This window comes from Ictidomys tridecemlineatus, chromosome 4 (genome assembly GCF_052094955.1).
Source record: "Ictidomys tridecemlineatus isolate mIctTri1 chromosome 4, mIctTri1.hap1, whole genome shotgun sequence".
NCBI lineage: Eukaryota > Metazoa > Chordata > Mammalia > Rodentia > Sciuridae > Ictidomys > Ictidomys tridecemlineatus.
The window spans coordinates 133,874,290-133,892,112 of NC_135480.1; the positions used below are offsets into that span (position 1 = coordinate 133,874,290).

General features: G+C 37.7%; 2 long non-coding RNA genes across 2 annotated transcripts in view; both read left to right on the top strand.

The window, feature by feature from the left end:
* LOC144376878 (uncharacterized) overlaps nt 1-2,587 on the top strand; it is a 65,032-nt gene extending 62,445 nt beyond the window's left edge. The window contains exon 3 of the long non-coding RNA XR_013437249.1: nt 1,656-2,587. This is a non-coding gene — a long non-coding RNA (uncharacterized LOC144376878). The remainder of the gene's footprint in view (nt 1-1,655) is intronic.
* Nucleotides 2,588-6,984: 4,397 nt separating this feature from the next.
* On the top strand, nt 6,985-17,190 carry LOC144376879 (uncharacterized). Its single transcript, XR_013437250.1, has 2 exons — nt 6,985-7,060; nt 17,101-17,190. It is a non-coding gene; the product is annotated as an uncharacterized LOC144376879 (long non-coding RNA).
* The last annotated feature ends 633 nt before the right edge of the window (nt 17,191-17,823 follow it).

The following is a 17,823-nucleotide window of genomic DNA, read 5'->3' on the forward strand; positions in this document are numbered from 1 at the left end:
CCACAGCAGTTACCTGAACAAGATGGAATGAATGCATGCATGGGCTCTGGCCTGGGGCCACCTCCCTTGGTGCCAGTCAGGAAGAGCTGTGGGTGTGGGGATAAAAGGGGGGTCAAATGGGCTGCCTCCAAGCTTCCAAATACACAACCAAGGAGGAAAGTGAGGACCCCTGATAGACACAGGAGCTTTACAGCTCACCTTGTGGCATGAAAGAGCAGGCAGCAAGAAGCAGCCCTTCCCAGGAGCAAGAAATCCTCAGGTGGCCTGGCCCCTGCCCCAGCGGCATTTCCTTAAGGCCTAATTCTCACGCATCACCTTGTACCCTGGAATCCCCCACTTTCCAAATGAACGGCCCAAAGGCCCTGACATTGGATCTTCGCAGATCTTTGCAAAGGCTGTCCCCAAAGCACACCTAACTGTGATTGGACTATGGAGGGCTGGGGGCAAGGAAGGGCGACGGGGTTCAAAAGCAAAATCATTGGAAATAATGAGCCTGTTCCGCCCAGCTCCCTGACAGCCAGGGGAGCACAGCTCCCTTTCAGATTGGGTGTCCCAGCTGGGCGGCTGAAGTAGCTGGTCACGGAGAGCTGCAAGCAAATTGCTCTGACAAGGCTGTTACTGTTGTAGGGTTCAAGGGTGCCGGCCACTAGGTCAGCGGCTGCCAATCAAGCGGACAGAAAAAGCCGCTCATTGAGCCTGTGATTTCTACCTAGGCCGCAATTATCCCTGACTATTCCTGTACCTCGGCAGCTTCTCTGATTAAACCTGCCTCCTTTTTACATCTCTTTCAGAGTGCGCTTCACACACTAATTAGTTGCCTGCTCTCCACTGAGATGTCAGACCCTCCGTCAATTTATCTCTATTTCAGCCTGCTCAGAGTGACTTCCCCAGTTATCAAAATTTAATCATGCCTTCAAAAATGTTGAAAAGTGGTCATTAGAGGCAAAAGGCCACAGGATACAATATTCATTTTTCTCTATCTTCCAGCCATCCAGCTGGCATCTATAATGGATATCCTGGGGGCTGTGAGAACACGTTGATTTATGCAACCTCGGCCCTGCTCTCACTGTGCTCCACCGGGCTGCTTGAGAGAACAGGTTTTAACAAGGTCTGAGGTGGGAGGACATTAATCACGGCAGCATTGTATGTGGAAAAGGGTGCTGTGTAGTCAAAGAACCCCCTACAGTAGGGCAGTTAGATTTTTTTTTTCTTACCACCTTCTCGGTGATAAAAGAGAGTTTGACAATTGATTAGACCTTTCTGTAACCTTGCAGCCCTGTGAAATGATGAGAGAAAGAAAAGAGAGAGAGAATGATTCTCATACCGACGCTTTTAAATGTGCAATAACTTTATGATTCTTGACTGAAACTGGCTATCAAAATCAGTCCCAACTCAATACCATCTAAAAAAGAAGATCATTCTAGGAATAAGAGCCCTTTCGGCCGGATGTGTCAGAACCAATCACAGGCGCTGGGGTCCCGCAGTGACTGCTGGCCGCCTCATACGGTGGGTTCTGATAAAAATCACATCTGATAAATTCACCTCTGCCTGCCTGCGTGGCTGGAAAGAAGGTTTTAGTCCAAAATCAACAATGATGAACTGAAATCTATCGGCAACTGGGAATTGCTTTTAACCCTCTCTCCATTTTCCTTCAGGACTGCCCCACTTTGCGACTTTGCCTCTCCCTTGGCCTTCCCACATTGTCCCCAAGCCTAAGGGAGCCAAGCGTAGACCCCGGAGCTTCCTTCTGTCTGCAGCTGTGGCAGAGCATGCACTTGGCCCTGATATTTCAAACCGCATGATACCCACCGCTCCTCTCCAGATTGTTTCTGCCCTGGCCTGTGGAAGCCAAGTCTCCCAGCATCACAGAAGAGGCGAGGTGATTTTCCTGCCTTTTTATTTATGGCGGAAACGCCCTGTGTTAACACTTTTTTGATTCTCTTTCCTGTCTTTCTTTGATGCATGTGGTGGAGGGAGAAACCGTCAAGTGAAAAGCCTTTAGAGAAACTTAAAAAGGAGCCGTGGAGCATGACAGAGAAGAGTCCTTGCGATGATTTACTGGGAGCCTTTTGTACCTGCTCTCATGTGCTCACCCACTCTCATGTTCTCCCCATTTGGAAGGCCAAAATGACCTTCTTTCTTTATGATCTCAGAATTCATCCTTGGTCTGGAACAGCCACGGGACTAGCACATACAGAAGAATTTTGAGGTGTGTCATGACCTCACAGTGCCCAGCTGGGGAGCTCAGAGAGCTGAGGGAGTCTCTCTCATTTAGGCTGGGGTGGAAAAGGAGGCGATCCATCCATTGGACTGATCCACAACTGTGGAGCTCATGCCCTGTCTAGAAGGATTGGATTTACAACCGAATCTAGAAATGGACCAGACCAGGAAAGAGGGAGGCAGATCAGGGGCTGGTTCACTTGTTTTGCTGACTCTCCACCCAGCATTCACTGTCGCCCTACAGAACATATCCCCGATAGAAGAGAAAGAACATGGATCTGTTAACAATGATTTAGAAATACAGAAATGTGATAAGAAAGGGTTGTACACATCTGCTTTGAAATGATAGTTTTATCAACAATGGATTCTGGAAACATTGTCCTTAGGACAACTGCAGCCACATCCCTTATCAAGCTGAAAGACTGCCACTAGATTCCTGCCTTAGGCTTCACTTTCCAGCTCATAATTGCATCACTCCAGATGCTCTTTCTTTTTTTTTTAATTTTTAAATTTGTTTTAATCATTTATACATGACAGTAGAGTATATTTATGCACTTTGATATATCATACATAAATGGGGTATAATTTCTATTTTTCCAAGTGTACATGTTGTAGAATCATATCAGTCATGCAGTCATATATATATAGATACATAAAGTAATAATGTCTGTTTCATAATCCCACATTCAACATAACCAAGGACTCTCTTTTTTCAGTATCATAGAGTAACATTCTTGCTACTTCTGATCTCCTGAAACTTGAGGATACACCCAAGCACTAGGCAATGTGGCTAGTACATACTCCAAGCATAGCTAACCCTCAGAAAAGGGAAAAATACACATAAGGTTACAAACATCTGTGAACTATTGATCCAATAAATGACCAGAATGATATAATCTGTCACTATGAGACAGCAGAGACTCTCTCAAGCTTGCAAATCCAATGGGAAACCAAGGGAGAAAATGTCATGAAGGAGTAAAATGGAAAGAGAATGGGTTTGCATCTTTTTCTTTCATGGCCATCATAGTTCTAGATAAAAAAAGGAAGACATTTTACATGATCTTCAGGGTATGAGTTAAAAAGCATAAATCTGTAAATTTAAATGCACATAAAAGAAATTTATTTATTTTTAAAATAATGCTCTCTGATTTTATTTACTCTACTGGGAAGCAAGTTTCTGCTTTACTTGAATTCTTTCACCATGCCAGCATTTACAAATCATGAAAAGTAATCTATCTGCCTTAAATTCAGGTGATATTATTTTAAAGCAAGGAGTTAACCTGGGAACCACAAACAGTGATTCTCACCCCTCCGCAAGACCCTTTGATATAATTTTTGATACATTTTTAGAGGGTTGGAAAACTATAACATTTTCATTTTCACTTCCTTGCAGCTTAAATTAGCATTTCATTCCATTATGAATGTAAACCAAAGAGTACACTGGCCTTGGCCCTTTCCATGACTTTGTCACCAACAGAAATTATAGGTATTTTCACATCACATTGCCCTTAGCCCTTGTTCCAGATATCTCTAAACATTATTTATGTTTATCTCTTCTTTGAAATTATAGCTGTTATTAAACCTGTTGCTAGAACTCATTACTTAATGCATTCCTAAATAAAGACATATCATACTATAATGTGCATTTTAATATTCATAATAGTATTTCAATATAATTGATTTTCTTTAAAATCATATGGATTTTCTTATGTGTATTTACAACACTATTCTGAAAAGGGCTGGTTGGGCTCTCCACACTGTTAATGTGGTCCCCGACCAAGTGGAAGAGAATGTGTGTTCAATGTTCAGTGCACACATAGTGTTCAGAATAGTGGTCAATGAATCCTAACCTTGTCCTATATCCTGCTAGACTTAAATCCCCATTATTTTTCCCACCCCAGTTTTCATCCATTCCCACCTCACCACTTTGGGCTTGCACATTTTTCTGTGTGTCCATATTTACTATATTTACTATATACTATCAAGGATGCCTAAGGATCACCAGAAGTATATGAGAAGGGCACGAATCTTTATCTGCTGAGGATGTAAAATAAGTGGGAAATTCAGCTAGATGATAGCTGAGGTTCTTGAAGACTCCACAGTTTTGAAAGCAGCACAACAACTATGCTGATGAAGATATCTTTGAATGTCTGTCCAGGTCTAATGCCAGCCTGTTAGAATAGTCATGACACTCTTTACCTTCATAACGCCCCTACCCATCAATTGTCTCCATCAAGAGTTATCTCTTTTAAGGAATATGAGTTGAGGGTGATATATCAGAAGATTTTTAACATCATCCCAAGCAAGTCTTACTCTGCCATTTGAAAATATTGAGCTTTTAAAAATAAACGAGGTAAGAGTTCGTGGGAAAAAAATAGCCAAAATTTAAGAACCAATATTCTAAATGAAACACAGGAAGGTGAAAAGACATTGTTTGCCAAAGTTTCAGAAATTCCCACTTCCAAGAAAGTAAAGTGGGTGTTCTTTCTCCTATGCTTCCCACTAAGTACAATTAAAAATACTGGACATTGTATACAAAACAAAATATTAATTCTAAAAGAAGAATGTAAACTAGCTGGGGACATCAGTGTTCAAGTGAAATCACTCTGGTATGTTCCCTGGGTTTTCTTCTTACCTTACATATTCCAGACTTGGAGCAGAAGCCAGCCAAACCAAAAATGCGAAGGGAACAGGTAAAAAAGAAAAGAAAAAAAAAGGTCCAGTGAAAATTTGTTGGCTCTAGTCAAATACCAGGTAAGAGACATCCTAGCAAGAGAGAAAACTTTTAGACAATAATTATTCTACAATAGCCAAACAATACAGGGAGCAGGAACAAACATAAATAAATAAAAGGCAACAATCACCACAGGGGAAAAAATAACATAGCCACAGCCCGACACAGCACATCCATTTAGCCAAGGCCAAATAGGGAGCTGGACTCCACATCTCCAAGGCTGTAACCATGCACCTTAACACCTCTACCAGAGTAATTTCAGAGTTCAAGCATGGAGTCAGGACATTCATCTCTTCCAGCTGGTGATAAACCTCTCCCATCATGGTGTCAGTGGGGTCCACCTGGGGAGCCTAGACTTCCAATGCAGCCACGTATCTACTCTGCACTCAGGTGTCAGGGAGACCTAGCCGAGAAGTAGGACTCTCCCCATCTCCTTGTAGCAATCAAGCCACCCTCACAACAATATCAGTACCAACCAATTGGGAGACACACTCCAACTCCCACCTAGGAGAAACGAGGAAGTACCCTCACCACAAAGTGTCATCCAAACGGTGAACATGGACTTCTAACTCCATCTGGAAGTAACAAAGTGACATCCTTGTTTCTCTGCCGTATCGGTGTCAGAGAAATATAGCTAAAACAGAAAACTTAAATGAGATCAAAAGCTCAAATAAAACCCTGCAGTGGTAGGGGCAGCCTCATTACCATCCAAGGTATTTTATGAAAATGTTCAAGTTTCTTTTAAAAAATGACTAGTTATGACAAGTTTCAGAAAGATCTAAAACTGTATATTCAAAGAGATCAATAGATTCCAACATTGGGAAGACAGAGAAGTGAGAATTGTTCCCCCTCAAAAAAACTTCTGAGGCAGTCATGATAAAAATGCTTTAATGAGCAATTACAAAGGAAATAAAATCATGTCAGGTTTTTGTAATTCACCTGGACTGGGAAAAATATGACAGTACTTTTAGACTTTGATAACTCATGCATATATAATATACCACTTAGAGCAACCACTGAAAACATACACAAAAGATACACTCAAACACACCATAGATAGATCAAAATGGAATCCTAGAAAGTATGTTTAAGTAAACCACAGGAGTGTAAGAAAAAGAATAGAAAACCAAAAACAAAAGAGAGAAAACAAACATAAAACACAAATAAATAAATAAAAAGCACAGATAAGCCTTAATATTTCAATAATTATATTAAGTACAAAATGTCTATCACAATGAAAAGGCAAAAATTGGAAGATCAGATTGAAAGCCATGACTTATTATACATGTATATAGGAAATTCACTTTTTTAAAAAAATTTATTTTATTTTTTTCTTTTTAGTTATACATGACAGTAGAATGTATTTGGACATATCATATATACTTGGATTATAAATTTCCATTCTAGTGGTTGTACATGATGTGGAGATTCACTGGTAATGCATTAACATAAGAACATGCAAAAGTTAGTCTGAATCATTCTACTGTCTTTCCCATTCCTACCCCTCTTTATTCCTTTCATTCCCCCCTTTTCCCAATCTGGTGAACCTCCACTCCTCCCCCAACCCTTGCCTATTGTGGGTCAGTATCTCATTTCAGAGAGAACATTTAGCCATTGTTTTGGGGGGATTGGCTTATTTTACTTAACATGATAGCCTCCAGTTCTATTCATTTACCAGCAAATGACGTAATTTAATTTTTCTTTAGGGATCAGTAATATTCCATTGTGTATATTACCACATTTTCTTTATCCATTCATCTACTGAAGGTCATAGCTGACTTATTGTGAATTGAGCTGCTATGAATATTGATGTGGCCACATCATTATACTAAGCTGAAAGTCCTTTGGGTATGCCAAGGAGTGGGAAAAGTGTGCTAAATGGTGGTTCCATTTCAAGTTTTCTGAGGAATCTCCATACTGCTTTCCAGAGTGGTTGAACTAATCTGCAGTCCCACCAACAATGTATGTTGTATACCTTTTTCCCCACATCCTCACCAACATTGTATTTTTTGCTTGTTTGTTTTACTTGTAGGTGGACATAATACCTTTATTTTATTTATTTATGTGTGGTGCTGAAGATCGAACCCAGGTCCTCTCACGTACTAGGTGAGCGCTGTACTCATTGAGCAAAAAATTGTTGCCATTCTGACTGGAGTGAGAAGGAATATCAGTTTAGTTTAGATTTGCAGTTCTATAATTGCTAGAGATGTTGAACATTTTTTCATACAATTGTTGATCAATTGTATGTCTTCTTCTGTGAAAGTGTCTTTTTAGTTCCTTTACCCATTTGTTGATTGGATTATTTATTTATTTTATTTATTCATTTTGGTGCTGAGTTTTTTTAATGCTTTATCTGAGGTGCAAGTGTCAAAGATTTTCTCCCATTCTCTAGGCTCTCTGTTTATGTTCTTGATTTTTCCTCTGGTGCAAAGAAACTTTTTGGTTTGATACAGTCACATTTATTGATGCTTGTTTTTACTTCTTGAGCTTTAGAAGTCTTGTTGAGGGATTCAGTTCCTGAGCAGACATGATGGAGATTTGGGCCTAATATTTCTTCTAGTAAGCTCAGGGTCCCTCGTCTAATTCCTAGGTCCTCAATCCACTTTGAGTTGAGTTTTGTGCTGAGTGAGAGACAGGGTGTAATCTCATTTTGTTACATATGGATTTTCAGTTTTCTCAGCATTGGTATTGTGATGACTCCTGCTTCACTATTCTTTCTGAGGATTGATTTGACTCTTCTGGGCCTCTTATTTTTCCATATGAATTTCATGACTGCTTTTTCTACTTCTGTGTATAACATTATCAGAACTTTAATAGGAATGGCACTGAATCTGTATAGTGGTGATATGTCCATTTTTACAATATTAATTCTGCCTATCCAAGAACATGGGAGATCTTTCCATCTCCTAAGGTCTTCTTCAATTTCTTTCTTTAGTATTTGTAGTTTCATTGTAGAGGTCTTTCACCTCTTTTATTAGATGGGTTCCCAAATGTTTTATTTTCTTTGAGGCTATTGTAAATGGGATAGTTTTCCTAATTTCTCTTTCAACTGATTCATCACTGATATATACGAATGAAATTAAGTCTATGGTTGCTAATTTTATATCTTTGCTAATTTGCTGAATTCACTTATGAGTTCTAGAAGTATTCTGGTGGAATTTTGTGGGTTTGTTGTTGTTATTTCTGTTGTTGTTGTTGTTGCCAGGGATTGAACCCTGGATCATTTAACCCCTGAGTCCCATCCCCAGGCCATTTTACATTTTATTTAGAAATAGTGTCTGCTAAGTTGCTTAGGGCCTCCCCATGTTACTGAGGCTGGCTTTGAACTTACAATCCTCCTGTCTCAGCCTCCCAAGTCACTAGGATTACGGTTATGTGCCACTGCACCTGGCTCTGGTGGAGTTTTTTTGGGTCTTCTAAATATAGAATTGTGTCATTAGCAAATAGGGATAGTTTGAATTCTTCTTTTCCTATTTGTATCCCTTTAATTTCTTTATTCTGTCTAATTGTTCTGGCTATAATTCCAAGGACTATATTGAACAGGAAGTGGTAAAAGAGGGCATCCCTGTCTTGTTCCAGTTTTTAGAAAGAATTTTTTTCACTTGTATTCCATTTAAAATGATGTCAGCTTGGGTTTAGCAAATATAACTTTTACAATGTTAAGGTATGTTACTACTATCCTTGGTTTTTCTAGTGTCTTGAACATGAAGGGGTGCTGTATTTTGTAAAATGCTTTCTCTGCATCTATTGAGGTAATAATGCAATTCTTTAAGTCTATTGATGTGATGAATTATATTTAATAATTTCTGTTATGTTGAATCAACCTTGCATCTCTTGGAAGAACCCCACTTGATTGTTGCGTACCATCTTTTAAAAATGTTTTTGTATGCAATTTGCCAGTATTCTTTAAGAATTTGTGCATCTATGTTCATTAGGGATATTGGTCTGAAATGTTCTTTCCTTGATATGTCTTTGCCTGGTTTTGGTATCAGGGGGATACTAGCTTTATAGAATGAGTTTGGAAGGATTTCCTCCTTTTCTATTTCATAAAATAATTTGAGGAGGATTGGTGTTAGTTCTTCTTTGAAGGTCTTGTAGAACTCAGCTGAGAATCCATCTGGTCCTGAGCTTTTCTTAATTGGTAGGCTTTGAATAGCATCTTCAGTTCCATTGCTTGAAATTGATCTGTTTAAATTTTCTATGTCCTTCTGATTCAATGTGGGTCACATGAATAAAAATCTAGAAATTTGTCGATGTTGTCAAGATTTTCTGTTTTATTAGAGTATAAAATTTCAAAATAGGCTCTATTATCTGTATTTCAGTAGTGTCCATCATGATGTTTCATTTTTATCACAAATTTTAGTAAATTTTATCACAAATTTTAGTAATTTGAGTTTTCTCTCTTTCTCTTTGTTAACTTGGCTAAGGGTTTATTTATTTTATTGATTTTTTTCAAAGAATCAACTTTTAGTTTTGGGGTTACAGGTATGTGCCAAAGAAATTGTATTTCTTTAGTTCTATAGCTTCTTCATTTTGTTTCAGTTTGGAGGATCTATCTGAGAGAGATAGTGAGATGTGTTAAAGTCACCCAGTATTATTATGCTCTGGTCTATGTGCTTCTTGAAATTGAGAAGTGTTTGTTTGATAAATGTACATGTTCCATTATTTGGGGCATAAATATGGTTGCTGTGTCTTGTTGATGTATAATTCCGTTAAGGAGTATAAAAAATTACCTTCTTTGTCCCTTCTGATTAACTTTGATTTGAAGTCCACTGTATCTAATAAGGGGATAGAAACCCCTGCTTGTTCATGTGATCCATGATAATGTTTGCCCCATCCTTTTACCCCCACTCTGTGGATGTCTTTGCCTAAAAGGTGAGTCTCCTGGAGACAGCATATTATTGAGTCTTTTTTTAAATCCAATCTGCCAGTGTTTGTCTTTTGATTGATGAGCTTAGGCCATTTGTATTCAATGTAATTATTGAAATATGATTTTAATCTCTGCCATTTTCATTTATTTCTGGTTTGTAATTTGAATTTGTTTCTCCATTAATTCACTGTTCTTTTAGTGTAGTTCCTTCCTTTGCTGGTTTTACATTTATTTTTTATTTCTTATTCACAAAATATTGAGTGTGTTTTGTAATGCAGGCTTTCTAGTTGTGAATTCTTTTAACTTTTGTTTATCATGGAAGGTTTTTATTTTATCATCAAATCTGAAGCTTAATTTTGCTGGTATTGTTGGATGTAATCCATTTTGTTTCAGAGTTTAGTATATATTATTCCAAGACCTCCTAGTTTTGAGGGTCTGGGTTGGAAAATCAGCTTAGATCTGAATTGCTTTCCCTCTAAAGGTTTCCTGTTGTTTTTCTCTGGCAGCCTTTAAAAGTCTATTCTCATGCTGCATGTTAGGCTTTTTCATAATAATGTGCCTTGGTGTATGTCTGTTGTAATGTTGTGTATCTGGAGTCCTGTAAGCCTCCTGTATTTGATTTTCCATTTCATTTTTTAGGTTCAGAAAATTTGCTAAAATTATTTCATAGAAAAGACTATGCATTCTTTTCATTTGTAACTCTGAGGCTTCATTTATGTCAATAAACCTTCCATTTGGTCTTTTCAGTTTATCCAATATTTCTTGTAAGCTCTGTTTATGAGCTCTTAACATGTTTTCTCCATGGCCAACTCTGTTTTCAAGATTATATATTTTGTCTTCATTGCCTGAAACTCTGCCTTCCAAGTGATCTAATCTGTTGGTGATGTTTTGAATTGAAATTTTAATTTTGCTTATTGATTCCTTCATTTTGAGGATTTCTGCTTGGTTTTTACTCAGAATCTCTCTTTATTAGAGTGAGATTTCACTTACTGTATTTTCTCTCTGAAATCACTCCTTATGCTGTCCTTTACTTTTCGGATCAGTTTAAATATGTATACTCTAAACTCCTTCTCTGACATTTTTTCCACTGTGGTGTCAATGCATTTGGTTAGTGGAGTATTTTGGTTTGCTTGGGGTGATTTGTTCCCTTGCTTTTTTATGTTGTTTATGTGTCTGCCCATCTAACAGTAGGGATCTGTGGCAGTAGAGAGAGTATCTACCCTGTGGACTTACAGTGTCCCTGAAGGTTTATAGTACATCACTATTTAGGAGAAGACAAATAATATAACAACCAATGTAAAGCATATACAGAATTAAAACAATTATTTCCTACAATGACATCTACAATGTTAATGATCACAATAAACATAAATGATATGATCAGCTTTCATCTACAATAAAAACAGCAAGTTTGCAAAAAGGTTTACAATTTCACATTGTGGACAGGGAGAGAACAGAAATGATGTAGGAAGTGATGATTTCTAGGGAGGAGGGGAGAAGATAGGAGTAAAAATTTAAAGGAAGAGTGAAAGAGAGAACAATAGAGATTGGCTGTTAGTGGAAGAAAAGTGAGAAAGAGAATCAATGGAAACAGATCAGTAAGATAAATATATATATATATATATATATATATATATATATATACACACACACTCACACACACACAAATGTATACATACATACATATGTATAAAGTAAAAAGAATTCTAAAAATAAAAATAAAAGACTACAAAACTGAAATATACTAATCAAACATCCTAGTCTTCACAAAACTGATCCATGAAAATGACTGGCTTCAAAATGCTAGGAAAAAAAGTATATATGAGTATATATATATATATATATATATATATATATATATATATATATATATATATCTCCATGTATCATTAAGGTCACAATTAAACAGAGAAAAGAAAGAAAGAAAGAAAAAATGCAAACAAAGATAAAAAAGAAAAGAAAAGGGGGAAAAAATCTCTATGAAAATATAAAGAATTCTTTCCAGTGGAGTTCAAAGATTCTCAGCTTCTCTGCTCAGCAGTTTTAGGAGAAGTTATCTGGAGTATAATGCTCCACCATCAGACTGTAGGAGTGGGAAACATAATCCCATAGGTGGAATTCCAGGAGTCGGGGTTTAGGCTTAGGTGGACTCCAAGGCTCTTTGCTGAGAGCCAATTGGTCTCGAGATTTTAAATTGCACCTCCAGAGCCCAGTAATTCCCAGTCCACTCTGGAAAATTGTATCCCAGAGATCTCCCCTGGGTTCCACTCATGTAGTGGAGGAGCTAATTTTTAGTCCCCTCCTACATCACCAGCAGCCCCCATGTTTCCTGATCTTGGGTTCAAGTCACCAAATTGAATCTCTACCGCCCCTGCCCTTACCAATTCCTGGCCAGACCCATCTCCCAGTTGGTCCTGGAAGCAGCCAGATTTGAGGAGGAGGAATAGAGCCATGTGGGTTTCCATGACCAGTTGTTCCCTGTATAAACCTCTCTCACAGTTGATTCTCTCCCAGCCACTTAAGCATACTCTCTGTGTGTTTACTGGGCCTGAATTTTGGGCCAAACTTGGGTTTGCCAGGAATCAGCTCCCTTAGCTATGGGCCCCTGCACCACAACTGCAAAATGGTTCTTTCCTTTATCCTCCGCATGCCACCTGGAGAGATGGTGGCTTCTTTCCCTCACAAGGTATTGTGCAGCAGGCCTTTCAGGTTTGATGGACAATGTCCTTGATCTATAAATGATCCACACCCACACAGGCCTCAGGCCTCCTAAAGCTGCAGGTTCCTTTAATTCACTTGTCCTTCCACTTTGCTCGTGAGGGACTGCTCTGGCTGGTGCTTCTGACTGGGCTGCAGCAGTGGCTCTGCTGTTGGGGATTTCGTCTTTATTTTATTACAGCCAAAAGCCTAAGTCCCCAATCTGCTTTGAATGTCTAGTTTTAAATTCCAGTAAAGCCCCCACCCTTTTTGTTGTTGTCGCTGTTCACTCACCTTGCTGAGAAGCTGCATGTCTGCTTTCTTGGTTTTATGGCACAAAGCAGCCATGAAGGAGACCTCCTCTAGTCCACCATCTTGATACAGTTAAGATGAATATACAAGTTCAAAAAAAATTGATTATGCAAATATTCAAAGGAAATCAGGAGTGATTCTACTAATTTCAAATAAAGCAGACATCTAAGCAATAAAAATGACCAGGGACATTGTATAGTTATAAAAGGGTCAACCCATCAAGAAGACATAGCACTGCAAAAATGTATACACATCAAATAACAGAGATGAAATATATGTGAAGTAAAAAAGGAAAGAAAGAGATACAAACAGAAATTATAGTTGGAGACCAATGCACCTCTCAACAATTGACAGAGTAACTAGAAAGAAAATCAATAAGAATATAGAGAAACTCAATACCACCATTAACCAACAGGATCTGACATCTACAGAACCCTACATCCTACAGTAACAGAACACATATTCTTATCAAGTATCTATGGGGCATACCCCAATAAAGACCATATCCTGAGACATAAAAAAATGTAAAAGAATTGAAATAATACAAAATATGCTCTTTGACCACAGTGGGAAAAAGTTGAAATTGATTTAAAAAATAAATAAAATAAAACAGAAAAATCTCCAAATACTTAAAAAGTGAACAACTCACTTATAAATAATCCATAGGTTAAAGAAGAATTTGCAGAGGAAATTAAAAAAAATAGATTGAGCTAAATTAAAACAAAATTATAACATTTCAAAATGTGTGGGACATAATTACAGTGTTGAGAGGAAAAATGTATAACAATAAATACATATCTTAGAAAATAGGAAAAGTCTCAAATCAATCTAAGCATCCTCCCCAGTAACCTAAACAAAATAAGGAAACTAAATCCAAAACAAGTGAGGAAAAGAAAGAGTAGAAATCAATGTAACTTATAGCAGAAAAATAATAGAAATATTAATAGAAAAAAGCTGGTTTTTATAAAATATCAATAAGATTGACAAACTCCTCGTAGGACTGAGAAATAAAACAATGAAAGACACAAATTAGGGAGTTGTTCTGGTAGAAGGAAAACTATCTCAGACATAAATGAGGACATGCAGAAAGAAATGAAGCACTACAGAGAGGATATGTATGTGGATAAATTGAGTTTGTATTATTTTTTAAATCCATAATCTCTTAAGGAATTAAAATGTAAATATGATTCAAAATTATAACAATAAAAACACCAAATTAAAAAACAAATACCAAATGACCCCTTTGATATAAGGGGAGTAAACAAGGACAGGGTAGGGACGAAGAGCTTGAGAAGAAGATTTACATTAAACAGGGATGAGAGGTGGGAGGGAAAGGGAGTGAGAATGATATATAAGAGGAAAGGAGGGGTAAGACAAGATAATACAAATGGAAGAAATGATTTACAGTAGAAGGGGTAGAGAGAGAAAAGGGGAGGGGAGGGGAGAGGAGGGGGGATAGTAGAGAATAGGACTGACAGCAGAATACATCAGACACTAGAAAAGCAATATGTCAATCAATGGAAGGGTAACTGATGTGATACAGCAATCTGTATACGGGGTAAAGTTGGGAGTTCATAACCCACTTGAATCAAACTGTGAAAGATGATGTATTAAGAACTGTGTAAGGTTTTGAACGACCAACAATAAAAAAAAAAAAAAACACCAAAGTAAGAAGGGTAGTTACCTGGGTGTGTTTTTAAAACATGTCACTGAATCTTTGAGTCTTCTCCATCAATAGGTATGGCCTACATCCCCTTTTCTGGAATCTAGGTGGGCTTGTGTTTGGTTACATCATAGAGTGTGGTATAAATGACAATATAATTTCCCAGGCTGGGGTATCACGGCCCATTCAACTTGCTTTCTTGTAGCCACCATATATGTATGACTAATTTCTAACCATCATTCTAGACAGCCACTTATAGGATCTTTTATCATTAACTTCAGTTGAGCCCATCCTTTGGCCATTCCAATGCATACACCATACTTGTAGATAATGAAGCCACCTTCTTCATTCCCAGCCATTCATGTCATACCAGCTGGGGACCCACACATCAGAAAGCAGAGAGAGACTAGTTCTGTCATGTTTTTCAAAACCTGAACATAACGAGTTACCTCTTCTCTGATATCACTAAATTTTTAGGATAGTGTGTTATACTGCCAAGATAACAAGAACATAGAGTTAGAGTTATCTTAATGCCCTAGAACTCTCTGGAGAATAATAACTCATTTGTATTAGAGTCTGAGAGGTCAAGGACACATTCTGCACTCTTTAGGATTACCTCCAAAACCACAGGAAATGTATAATTAACTTGCATACGCAAATAGTTCTCATTTTGCATTTGCTACTCAAGTTTTGTTTTTGTTTTGAAGCAAGCTCCTAGAGAAGTTTCTCGGGAGAAATCAGTGCAATATTTTAGAAGTTCATGAAATTGCCAGTTTCAGTTACCTGTGTCACCTTCACACCTCTCTCCATTGCCCAGCCTGCATGTTACCCCATCATGTAAAACTATCAGGAGCACAGATAACAATAGGGGTCTGAAAATGCCCAGTGGTCAATGCATTTGTGTCTAGATCCTACGAAAGCATAAGATCCTGAAATAAATACTGGAAAATCTCTTTCCAGTTTCAATTCTAGCAAAGGAGAAGACTTGACATATTGAACTTGAGTTCTAGCTTTATCTCTGTCACAATATAACTTTGTGACCTGGGAAAATCACTTAAAATTTAAGATTCAGTTTTATAAAATCAAGAATCTTGTAACCAAAAGATAGGAACTTACCCACCCGTTTTACAATATAAAATCATAAAAGGATTCCATGAGATCATCACTAAACCTCTGTGGATTTTGAAATTAGATAGAAAAACATTTGCCTTCACAAAGAATGTAGGTTCTAGTCTTAGACATAAAGCACTGAGAATTATAGTTAGGCACTTAAACAAAAACGTTTTTTTTTCCCCTCTCATTCTACCAATTACTCTTTCTTACTCCTCCACATTCTCTCTCTCTCTTAACCCACAACTACAGATATGTATGAAAGCTATAATTTTCATTAAAAGACTCATGCAGATTCATAGCAGAAGCTATGCTGATTTCCAAATTTAAAGTGCAAACAGACAATTAACCCACAAAATAGAGCTCATACAATATTTGTTTCTAGTTTCTAGTTATATGTCAGCAAAATGAAAATGTGGCAAAGCTGGATAACATCTGCTTGAAAGAAATTTGGTACAAGCAACTACAACTCTCATTCCTACATTATTATGTGCACCCAAAGCCCAATAGAGACACAGATTCAAAATCTATTATAAGATATCCAGTGAAGACTAAGGTTAGGTGGGGTTTTAGATCACTGGAAATAGAGCATGAGCTTTTGAAAAGATTACATTCTTGGAAAATATGCACCTCAATGTAGCAAGATATTGAAGGGTCTTCCTGTCTCAGTTTCATCCAAAGTATAAAAATAACAACATATAACAGAAGAAGTTGTGAGGGTGTAGGGGACTTGCCTGAAGACCTACTGGATGATTCTCTGATGCTTCACCCATAATGAGGACATAAACACTGTCAAAATTGTGCAGAGCTTGATTGGTGCTGTGACAAATGAATTCCAGGAGTGAATACTGAATTAGCTTGATTTTTAGAGTTTAGTGGAATCAGGAAAACATGAGACTCTGATGGTCTAATGTCAGTCAGGCGTGAAATAAAGTTATGTTGGGTTGCTTCAGATGTTGCACAGTAAAAGCTGCATGTGAGAAATCTCAGGGGATGGAAACCAAAACTTTCTAAGGGTTTTGGAAGGATAAAGCTTACATAATAGAGATAGGTCAATAAAATATTGATCACATGCCCCAGCAACTGGGAGAACCATGTTGCCAAAGTACTCATGATAGCACCCATGAGAAAAAGTTATCATTTCTATTTCTATATGAGAATGTGTCTTATCCCATTGTGTTGCTATAACAAAATACTTGAGACTGGGTACTTTAAAGAAATTTACTTGGCTTGTGATTCTGATGGCTAGGTTCAAAAATTATGGCAGATCATCCTGGTGCAGGCTCCCTGAATGCATTACAACATGGTGGAAAAGCAGAAAGAGAAATGGCCGCATGCAGAAGGTCAAGCAAGAGGGGTGAACTCCCTTCATAACAACCTGCATTCTAGAGAATTAATCTCATCGGACTTAACTCCCTAGAGATAGTGCTAATCCATTCATGAGGGTGGTTCTGTCAAGTCCTAATTAACTTACTGAGACCCTTTCTCTTACAGGCTCTGCCACCTCAACACCACCATAGCAGGGAACAAGCAAGCTTCCAGTACAGAACCTTTGGGGGGCAGCCACACCAATCCATAGCAAAATATGAACCAATATTGCAAAGTCCCAGTCAAGGATGAACTTTTGGCATTCTGTAAGTCTCTTCCTGTATGCTACCCAAAATCCAGTACGGTCAAAAACCTAAATAAACAAGCAGAGAAAAGTAGATCAAGAAGAAAAAAAATAAAAAGAAGCCCTAGTTGGAGTTAGGGAGAAAGTAATTTTAAATCACTTTTAATTATAACATGGAGTGGATTTCTGATAACCTAAGAGTAATAAGAAAAGCCTGGTGAATTTTCATCCAGGTTGAAAAAGAACTTGCCACCATGAGTATGTGTTTAAAGGGCAAGGAGAGTCAGAATTAAGTTGCCTCGTGATTAGACTCCAAGAATGCAGTCTGTTAAAACATGTGCCCGGGCTGGAGATGTGGCTCAAGTGGTAGCGTGCTCGCCTGGCATGCATGCGGCCTGGGTTCAATCCTCAGCACCACATACAAATAAAGATATTGTGTCCACTGAAAACTAAAAAAAATAAATGATAAAATTCTCTCTCTCTCTCTCTTTCTCTCTCTCTCTTAAAAAAAAAACATGTGACCTATTTTAAGTCTTTTTTCTTTACCTATGCAAAAAATTGTCTCATTTATTTATATTACCAATACAAAAGTAAACTGAAAAGTT